General features: G+C 38.5%; 1 protein-coding gene across 5 annotated transcripts in view; it reads left to right on the top strand.

Moving 5' to 3' along the window:
* The window catches only part of KATNAL1 (katanin catalytic subunit A1 like 1), a 235,958-nt gene that overhangs the window by 119,309 nt on the left and 105,596 nt on the right, over positions 1-11,053 (top strand). Inside the window, exon 1 of one of the 5 annotated variants that reach the window (XM_006158423.3) lies at positions 4,613-4,650. The exons of 3 other annotated variants lie outside the window; for them this stretch is intronic. The gene's annotated coding sequence lies outside the window, so the exon portion shown is untranslated. Of the gene's footprint in view, positions 1-4,612; positions 4,651-8,497; positions 8,559-11,053 lie in introns of those variants that run through there. One more of the 5 variants, XM_006158422.3, reaches the window with a different exon arrangement.

Here is an 11,053-nt window from a genome sequence, read left to right as displayed (position 1 = left end):
AAATATTTGATTTTTGTTGTCATTGTTGTTTTGTTGCCAACATTATAACTTGTGTTATTTAGGTCCCATTGCTATAATCGAGGCTGATTCAGTGCTTCTAAAATAACCATTTACTTTTAGAAATGTACAACTCATAAAAGGAAAAGAAACAATATGAGAGAAATATAGATGTGTGAAAATGAAAATAGTTTAGCACAAATTTAGCTTAGTCCCATATGCATTATAAGTATAATTGAATTAGATATATATCATCCACATAAAATTACTTTGAAAAAATTATTTTCTATTTAAAAACCATTACTGTGGAGGGAACCAGCAGCTAGCGTAATGGCTAAGTCGCTGGATTCCCACGTAGTCGACCGCGGTTCGTGTCCCGGACCGGGTGGCTTAGAACTCACGCCGGGCGCGTGTGTGTGCGTGCCCAAGAGCCCGAGAGGAGAATGGAGGAGAAGGGATTGCGGCGTGACCATCCCCCCAGGGGGTGATTTCTCGCTTTCTGTCTCTCTGTCTCGCTGGCGAGCGCACGCCCCCTATAGCAAAAACCTCTCAAAAAAAAAAAAAAAAACATTACTGTGGAGGCAAAAAAATACATAAATGCTATGATTTCATTAAAAAAAAAATTAATGTGGGACCAGCAGATGGTGTAATGGTTACATTGCTAGACTCCCACATGGCTGACCATGGTTTGAGTCCCAGGCCTGGAGGCTTGAAACTTATGTGGGAGCATGTTCGCTTTTGTTCGCTTGTACCCAAAATCCCACGAGGAGAATGGAGAAGAGACTGTGGCATGGCCATCCCCCATGGGGGGGTGATTTCTCCCTGTCTCTCTCTCTCTCTCTGTCTTTCCGGGGAGTGTACGTGCCCTGTAGCAGAAATCTCTCTATTAAAAAATATAATAATGATTGACCAAACGAGATTGGGTTCTGTATTCAAGCTAGCTTTTAATTTTTCAAATTCTATGCTTTGGTCTTTGTATTGTTAGTGTGGAAACAAGGATCTTAGTTCTTGTTTCTTGGAAGAAAGAATTCTGCCCAAGGGGCTAGCAGGTGGCATAGTGGTTATGGTAATGGACTCCCAGGTGGCTGATGACAGTTCAAGTCTCCCTCCCGGCAGCTTGAAAAATCACTCTGGGTGCATGTGTGTGCCTAAAATCTTGAGAGGAGAATGGAGGAGAAGAGACTGCAGCGTGGCCATCCCCCAGGCAGTGATTTATCACTTTTCCTGTCTCTTAAGCCATAGCCCAATCCAAAAGAACAAGGCCTTAACTCTTTTCAATTTTATGGAAGCTGAGAGAAGGGAAGAAGTTGCAGAACAGAATTTTGAAGCTTGGAGAGGTTGGTTCATAAGGTTTAAGGAAAGTGGAAGACAAAGCAGCAAGTTATTTGGAAGATCTAGCTAATAAGATCATTGGTGAATTGACTACATTAAACAGTAGCTTTTCAGTGTAGACAAAACAGCTTTCTGTTGGAAGAAGATGCTGTCTAGGACTTTAATAGCAAGAGAGAAGTCAATGCCTGGCTTCAAAGCTCCAGAGAACAGGCTGACACTCTTGTTAGGGGCCTATGTAGCTTGTGACTTTAAGTTGAAGTCAGTGTTCATTTTTTCTTTTTTTTTTTTTCCAGATTCATTTAACCTTTTACATAAAGTCTCTATCATAATGTGTAACACACATACACACACACACTTTTTTTTTTTTTGGAGAGGTTTTCACTATAGGGCGCGTGCGCTCGTCAGACAAACAGAGACATAGAGACAGAAAGCGAGAAATCACCCCCCAGAGGGCATGGTCACGCCCTTCTCCTCCATTCTCCTCTTGGGATCTTGGGCACACATGCACATGTGCCCGGTATGAGTTTTAAGCCACTGGGTCCGGGACGCGAACCGCGGTTGACTACATGGGAGTTCAGCGACATAGCCATTACGCTAACTGCTGGTTCCCACAAACTTTTTTTAAACAGAAAACTCTACAGTTTTTTTTAATCTGTTAAACATTTTTCTCTTTCCATCTCACACCCACCCTCTACCACCCACTTTCCTCCCTTATAGTTGCTAGTATCTACCCTTATCCTCTCTACTCTCGTATCTTCAGATATCTCAATTTCTGCCCAAGAGTGCAGATATTTGGTACTAGCAGAGTGTGATATATAATGTGTTTCTTTCAAAGTCTGGCTTACTTTGTTCAATATTAAGTTTTCCGTATTTATCCACTTAGAATCAAATGATAGGACCTCATTGTTTCTTATAGCTGAGTAATATTCCACAGTATATATGTACCACAGTTTTCAACTCAGTCATCAGTTTTAAGATGCTAAGATTGGTTCCATGTTTTAGTGATTGTAAATAATGCTGCAGTAAACACAGATGTGCAAGTGTCTTTCCATCTGAGTGTTTTCCTATTCTTTGGGCAAATATCAAAGGAGTGAGATTACTAGGTCATATGGTAGGTTTATTTGTAGGTTTTTGAGGAACCTCCATATTGTTTTCCACAGAGGTTGTACTAATTTACATTCCTACCAACAGTGTAAGAGGATTCCCTTTTTACCATAGCCTCACCAGCACTTGTCATTCCTTATTTATTTTTTTATCCTCCTCATACCAACTGGGGTTAAATGTTATCTCATTGTGGTTTTAATTTGCATTTACCTTATGACAAGAAGCTTTGAACATTTTTTCATATGCCTTTTGGCCATTCATAAGTCTTCCTTGGAGAGTTGTGTATTCAATTAATTTGCCCATTTTTAAATTGGATTATTCCTTTTTTGTGGGCAAGTTGCTTGAGTTCCCTGTGTATTCTGAATATCAATCCTTTGCCTGAGGAATAATTTGCAAATGTTTTCTCTTATACCCGGGGTTGTCTTTTCTCTCTGATTATTGTTTCCTTTGCTGTAAGGAAGCTTATTAACTTAATTAATCTACTTATCTATTTGGGGGATTATTGTGTGTGTTTTAGGGGTCTTATTTAAGAAATCTTTGCCTATTCCAATGTCTTCAAGAGTCTCCCCTATGTTTTCTACTAATAGCTATATAGTTTGAGGCTTTATATTTAAATCTTTGATCCATTTCAAGTTGATTCAGTTGAGTGGTGAGTGATAAAAATTCAGTTTCATTTTTCTGCAGTTGGATATCTAGTTCCTACAGCACCATTTGTTGAAAAGATTTTCTTTTCTCTATTGCATTGTCTTGTACCCTTTGTCAAAGGTCAGTTGGCTGTATGATTTGGGGTTTATTTCTGGAATCTCTGTTCTGCGTGTCTATTTTTGTGCCAATACCATGCTGTGTTTTTCCTTAGGGCCCATATACTCATCAGAAGAGACACAGACACACACAGAAAGAAAGTGAGAAATAATTCTAAAAGCGGGATGGCCTTGCCACAGTTTCTTCTCCTCCATTCTCCTCTTGGGCTTTTGGACATGGGTGCACATACACTCAGCGTGATTTTCAAACCACTGGGTCTGAAACGCAGGCTGTGGTTGTCCATATGGGAATCCGTTGCCTTTATCACCATGCCACCTGCTGCCCCCTCCCCATGCTGTTTTGATTATCACTACTTTGTAATATATTTTGAGATTGTGTAGTATGCCTCTCACTTCTTTTTGGCACAGTATTGCCTTGGCCATATGGGACTCTTTATTATTCTGTACAAATTTTGATTGTTTTTTGTATGTCTTTAAAGGTAGTTGGATAGGAATTGCATTAAATATGTAAATTAATTTGGGTAGAACTGACATTTTGATTATATTGATTCTTCCAATCCAAGGACATGAGATGTCTTCCTAATTTTTGGTATCATACTTTGTGTCTTCACTTCACAAACTGTCCCTATTTGCAGATGATATGATTATATTCATAGACAAGCCAAAGGAATTCATGAAAAAACTTCCAGAATTGATAAATGAACTCTGTAAAGTAGCAGGATACAAAGTCAGTATACAAAAATCAATAACATTTTTATACACCTACAATGAACAGACCAAGACAGAATTGAAGAAAGCAATCCTATTTACAATAGCCACAAATGAATAAGATTCCTAGGACAAACCTAACCAAAGAGGCAAAAGACCTCTACAAAGAAAACTATGAAAAACTGAACAAAGAAATTGAGTATGATACAGAAAAATGAAAGCTTATTTAGTATTTTGAAAATTCTAAGGCCCATAAGAATTATGCTAAGGGCTGGCCCTGTAGCCTAGTTGTTGAGGGAGCTAGTTCCCAGATGGCCAACTGTGGTTCAAATCCCTTCTTCAATGACTTAGAAAACATACGGGGGGACTGGCAGATGGCATAGAGGTTAAGTCGCTGGACTCTCACATGGTCGACCACAGTTCGAGTTCCAGACCTGGTGGTTTGAAACTCACACCAAACCTGTGTGTGTGTGTATTTGTTCATGCCCCAAATCCTAGGAGAACAAAGGAGAAGGGATTGAGGCATGGCCATGCCCCTGGGGGGGGGGTGATTTCTCACTGTCCCTCTCACTGTTTCTGTGTCTGTCTCTCTCTCTGAGTGCATGTGCCCTAGGCAAAGACCTCTAAGCAAGCAAACAAACAAACAAGCAAACATACTGGGGGCATGTGCATGTGTATCCAGAATCCCAACAGGATGAAAAAAATGGAGAACAAGGGATTGTGATGTGGCCACACTTCACTTTGGGAGGTATGCTTTCTTCTTCCATCTATCTCTGTCTCCCTGTCTGTCTCTGGTGAGTACATGGACTCCCTTGCAAGTAAAGAAAATAAAAGGAATTATGCTAAATCTACTCTGCTTGTGCTCTAGAAATGGAACAACAAAGCCTAAATAATAGCACATCTGTTTCTGTTTACAGCATAGTTTACTGAGTATTTTAAGCCCACTACTGGTGAGATCTACTGCTCTGAATAAAGGATTCCTTTTGAAGTATTACTGCTTATTGACAGTATATCTGGTGATGCAAGAGCTCTGATAGAGATGTATGAGATGAATATTTCTATCCCTGCTAACACACTATTTGTGAGTCAGGGAGACATGCTGACTTTCAAGTCTTACTGTTACTGTTTTTCAGTTCTCAGAGGGTGTGTTTTTACTGCTGCCTTGGCCAGGACTGAAACTGTGGTTGGCCAAATGGGATCTAGCTTTCTTAACCATTTGACCATGGGGCCAATCTTTCAAGCCTTATTGGTTAAGAAATAACATTTCATAATACTGTAGCTGCCATAGATAGTGATATTCCTCTGAGGGATCTAGGTAAAGTACATTGACAATCTTCTGGAAAGGATTCAGCATTGGAGATGACATGAAGAACCTTAGTGATTCATGGGAAAACTTTGAGGAGTTCAAGAGTCAGTAATAATAATAATCGGGGAAAAAATGAAAAGCTAGTGGATGATGATGGAGATTTTAATGTCTCTGTATTAACTGATATGCATGGTATTCATTCTGGTAAAAGAAATGTAATACACTAAAGTTATATGTGATTCAATATAATATAAACAAGATTATGATAACAAATAAAGTAGTAACACAAGCAAAAATAAAGTCAGTGGAACGAGTAACTACAGATGTGGTGGAAATGCAAAAGAACTATGAAGCCTGAAGATGTGACTGAATTGTCACAAAGTCTTGATAAAACTTGAGTGTGTAAAGAGTTGCTTCTGGATGAGCAAAGAATGTCGTTTCTTGACGTAGACTGTACACCTGGTGAAGATGCTATGAACATTGTTGAAATGACAGTGAAGAATTTAGAATTTAATTTATAAAGCAGTGACAGAGTTTGAGGGGATTGATTCCAATTTTTTTTTTTTTTTTTGGAGAGGTTTTTGCTATAGGGCGCGTGCACTCGCCAGACAGACAGAGACAGACAGAGAGACAGAAAGCAAGAAATCACCCCCCAGGGTGGATGGCCACGCCGCAATCCCTTCTCCTCCATTCTCCTCTCGAAATCTTGGGCACGCACGCACACGCACCCGGCGTGAGTTTTAAGCCACTGGGTCTGGGACGTGAACTGCGGTCGACTACGTGGGAGTCCAGTGACATAGCCATTACGCTAACTGCTGGTCCCGTGATACCAATTTTTTAAAGAGAGGGTTTTTCGGTAGGGTATATACACTAGCTGGAGAGAAATAGACAGAGAGCCAAGAAATTACCCCCTGGGGGGATGGCCACCCCGCAGTCCCTTTTCCTTCATTCTCCTTTATTTTCCTCTCGAAATTTTGGACATGCATATGCATACACCCGATGTGAGTTTGATGCTGCCAAATCTGGATCTCTAACCATGGTTGGACACGTGGGAGTTCAGTAACATAGCCATTACACCATCTGCTGGTTCCAATTCCAATTTTTTTTTTTTTGAGAGGTTTTTGCTATAGGGCACGTGTGTTTGCCAGACAGACAGAGAGAGAGACATAGAGACAGAAAGCAAGAAATCACCCCCCAGGGGGCTGGTCACGCCACAATCACTTCTCCTACATTATCCTATCGGGATCTTGGGCACGCACGCACATGCGCCTGGTGTGAGTTTCAAGCCACCGGGTCCGGGACGCGAACTGCGGTCGACTACGTGGGAGTCCAGCGACATAGTCATTATGTTAACTGCTGGTTCTCCCAATTCCAATTTTTTAAAAGAAATTCCTTTTCATGGGAGAGGGAGAGGGGGAGAGAGGGACGGCCAATAGAAGCTTGTTGTGCTGCAACATCCAAGCCTTTTAGCCAGCCAGGATCACGGGTGCACTCTGCATGCTTGGCATGATCAAGTCAACCTTGAACCCGGGGCTTTCCCATATGACTTCAGTGTCATGCAGTGGCACTCTACTGTTTGCATCTCTGTGGCTGGGCGTGATTCTAATTTTGAAGTAAGTTCTATGTAGCGAAATATTATTGAGTAGCATTTTATGCTACAGAGAAACCTTTTGTGAAAGGGAGAGTTAGTCTGACGGACTTCCTTATTGTCTAAATAAGAAATTGCTACAGCCACTCTAACCTTCAGCAACCACCACTCTGATCAGTTGGTATCTATCAACAGCAAGGCAAGATCCCTGTACCAGCAAAAAGATATGACTAGTTGAAGTCTCAGATGATAGCATTTTTAATCAAGAAAGTACTTTTGAATTAAATATTATGTACACATATATTATATACATACATACATATGTATGTATATATATACATATATATAATATACATATATATATATACTTAGACATAAGGTTATTGTACACTTAGTAGTCAGTATAGTGTAAACATAATTTTTATATGTACTGGGAAAGCAAAAAAATTGTTTGACTCACTTTATTGTGATATTCATTTAATTGCTTGACTCACTTTATTGCGATATTCATTTAATTGGAGTGGTCCGGAACCAAACTACAACATCTCTAAGATATATCCTTTACTTTTGTGTTTGTTTCTGGGATATGCCTTATAGAGAACTGATAAGTTAGTAAAAATCCAAATTGGTACATCCGTATAATGGAATACTACTCTGCAATAAAAAGCAGTGAATTATTGATACATGCAAGGGCATAATTGAATCTGAAAAACATTCTTCTAAATGAATGAAGTCAAACAGTAGAGTACATACTGTATGACTCCTCTATGCCACATTATAGAACAGATAACACTTATGATAACTGAATAGATAAATGCAGAAGACGACTAGGAGTTGATTGCAAAGTGGTAAAAAGTTTTCTGGGATGATGAAAATGTTTGTTTATCTTAATTGTGGTGGTTATGCAATTTACACATTTTTGAAAACTCATTAATTTTTGCACTTGAATTTAGTAAATTTAATTGTATTAAAATTATACTTCAGTAAAGCTGATTTTTTTAAAAAGTGGGCAAAAATACATTTATGGTGACAGGTCACAGTCATGATTATTTTGGAGAATTCCTAACTGGGGAAACATGAAAGATTTTTCTGGGCAATCTGGAAATGTATCTTGATATAAGTACTATATACCATGTAAAATTTATTGAGATGTAGTCTTGAGAATTGTGTACTTTGTAGAAGATGTACACCTTAATTTTAAAAAATGTTTCTAGAGAAAGATTAGAATATAAAGTTGAAAATTACTTCAAGAAAGTAGAGCTTTATAAGAACAAAGAGAGCAAAAGTAGGAGAGTAAAGATAAGAAAATTAGAGGACCAATTCAGAAGTCTAATATGTGCATAAAAGGTGTTTCAGAAAGAGAACAGAAAAAGTGGAAAGAAATTATCAATGAAATAGTTTAGAAAATGTCTTAATGTTGTGAGATGTATTTGTACTTTGAAGGAGTCCCAAGCATAACCCATATTAAAGCACATTGTCAAAAAATTTTAGGAAAGTTATGTCAAAGAAGAAATCCCATTGAAGAAAAACAGGTGATATATAAAGGAACAGGAATTTGAACAACTTCAGCCTTTTTAACCCATATGGAAACCTAAAAGGCAATAGAGCAGTGCTTTCAAAATTCTGATGAAAAGTTATTTCCAAACCAGGACTCAATAGCCGGCCAACCAACCAATGAAGTATGAAGGTAGAATGAGGACATTTTCAGACATGCACAGTCTGAAAAACTACCTCCCACATGTGGAAAATATTCTCCATAAAGGTAAGGGAGCAAATCATGGAAGAGAAAGATGCGATACATAAAAAAATATGTAACATAGAAGAGGCTAAGGTATTCCCCAGGATAAAGGGAGATACCATTTGAACAGCCTTTGAGAGTAAATTGAGAATAGTGTCACCTTCCAGAGCAAAGGTCAGGTTTGCTTACAGCCTTGGAATATAATAGTACTCCTTTGGAACAAAGGGTAGGCTTGTGTACTTGTTTAATATTTTAGATTCAGCTTCTGTAAGCTTAGGGTTCTTTTTCTGTAATTAAGTCTACCACATATACAAGTGTTACTTAGCCTTTTATTGAATAATTGCTCTTTGGGACTGAGGAACTGATGTGAAAAAATACTTTGGGTGCCAACAGGTGACGTAGTGGTTAAGGCTCTGGACTCCATGTAGTCTACTGAAGTTTGAGTCCTGGACCTAGTAACTTGAAACTTAATGCTGGTCATGTGTGCCCCAAATCCCAAGAGAATGAAGGAGAAGGGATTGTGGCATGACTACCCCTGCTAGGGGATGATTTCTTTCTTTTTTTTTATTTTGGAGAGGTTTTTGCCATAGGGCACATGTGCTCGACAGACAGACAGAAAGCAAGCAAGAAATCACCCCCCAAGGGGGATGGCCATGCCGCAATCCCTTCTCCTCCATTCTCCTCTCGGGATCTTGGGCACACACGCACACGTGCCCAGCATGAGTTTTAAGCCACCGGGTCCGGGACGCGAACCACGGTCGACTACATGGGAGTCCAGCGACATAGCCATTACACTAACTGCTGGTCCTGGGGATGATTTCTTACTTCCTCTCTGTCTGTCTTTCTGGTGAGTGCATGTGCCCTATAGCAAATACCTTTCCAAAAAAAAAGGAAAGAAAAAAAAAATACCTTGGGTAAGATTGTCTTCTAGAAGCATTATAGTTTTTCACGTTTAGGTCAGTAATACATTTTGGGTTATTTTTTATATGGAGTTCAGGGATTGACGTACATATCTTTTTTTGCACATGGATATCCAGTTATTTCAACACCCTCTTGTTGGAAATAAGTTGACCTTCCCTCATTGGATTGCTTTGGCACTTAGGCTGAAAATTAATTGTTTCTATGTGTATAGATCTATTTCTGGTCTCTCTAATACATTGTTTTATGTGTCTGTTATTTTATGTTAGTTCCACAGTCTTGATTTCTGTAATTTTATAGTAAATTTTGAAATTGGATAAGTCCTCCTACTTTACTCTTCTTTTCAAAAACTGAAAATGTCCTTTGTATTTCCTTATGAATGTTAGAATCAGTTTGTCAATTTTAACAACAACAACAACAACAACAACAAAAAACCTGCTTAGGATTCTGATTGGGGTAGCATGGACTCTGGAACACTTTCAAGAGAATTGACATTTTACCCATATTGAGTGTTTTAGTTAATAAGCAAATGCACACATATGTACATACATTAATTTAGTCATCTTTAATTTCTCTCAGTAATTTTTGGTAGTTATCAGTTAAATTTATCTGAATATTTTAAAAAATTATTTCACTGTTTTGATTTTAGTTTCCAGTTATTTGTTGTTAGTATGTAGAAATATAATAGATTTTTTTATATTGACCTTGTATGCTGCAACCATATTCAACTCACATATTAATACTAGGTCTAGAACTATTTGTAGTTCCCTAGGATCTCCTCCATTGATAATCATGTCATCTGAATAAAAGCAGTTTTATTTCTTTTCCAACCTGTATGCCTTTTATTTTAGTAATTGCCTTATTGTACTGATTAGAACCTCTAGTTCTACTGTTGAGTAGAAAGAATGAAAGCATGTCTTGGCCTTGTTTGTGATCTTAGGAGAATATTCAGTCTCTTGCAATAAGTATGATGCTAGCCATTAGTTGCCCTCTACTTTTTTTATTTTTTAATTTTTATTTTTTTTAGGTTTTTGCCATAGGGTGTGTGAGAGAGACAGAGACAGTGAGATGGAAAATGAGAAATCACCCTCTGAGGGGATGGCCATGCTGTAATCCCTTCTCCTCCACCCTCCTCCTGGGACTTCGGGCATACATGCACTTGCACGTGATTTTTCAGGCCACTGGGTCCAGGACTCAAACTACAGTTGGCCATGTAGGAGTCCAGTGATTTAACTACTATGCCATCTTCTGGCCTCAAGCCATAGATTTTTCACAGATAACCTTTACTAGGTTGAAGAAATTCTTTTAGTCTTACTTTGCTAAATGTTCTTATGAATTGTGTTGAATTTTGTCAAATGCTTTTCCCACATTTGTTGAGTTCATATGCTGTTTTATTTGTATTCAAATTATATTGATTAGGTTTAAAAATATTAAGCATCTGGAATATACTCCACAGCATCATAATGTATTATGTTTTTCATATATTAACTGTACTTGATAAGCAAAAATTTAGAGTAAGTTTCAATTTCTGTGGCATAGCCAGTAGCATCTTGGACTGTAGAGCTGAAAGTCACATGCTGACTATGGTTTGAATTCCTGCT

This window comes from Tupaia chinensis, unplaced genomic scaffold (genome assembly GCF_000334495.1).
Source record: "Tupaia chinensis unplaced genomic scaffold, TupChi_1.0 Scaffold000597_1, whole genome shotgun sequence".
In the NCBI taxonomy this organism is placed as follows: domain Eukaryota; kingdom Metazoa; phylum Chordata; class Mammalia; order Scandentia; family Tupaiidae; genus Tupaia; species Tupaia belangeri.
Note: the sequence above shows the minus strand (reverse complement) of the source record. Positions and strands in the feature narration are given on the sequence as shown.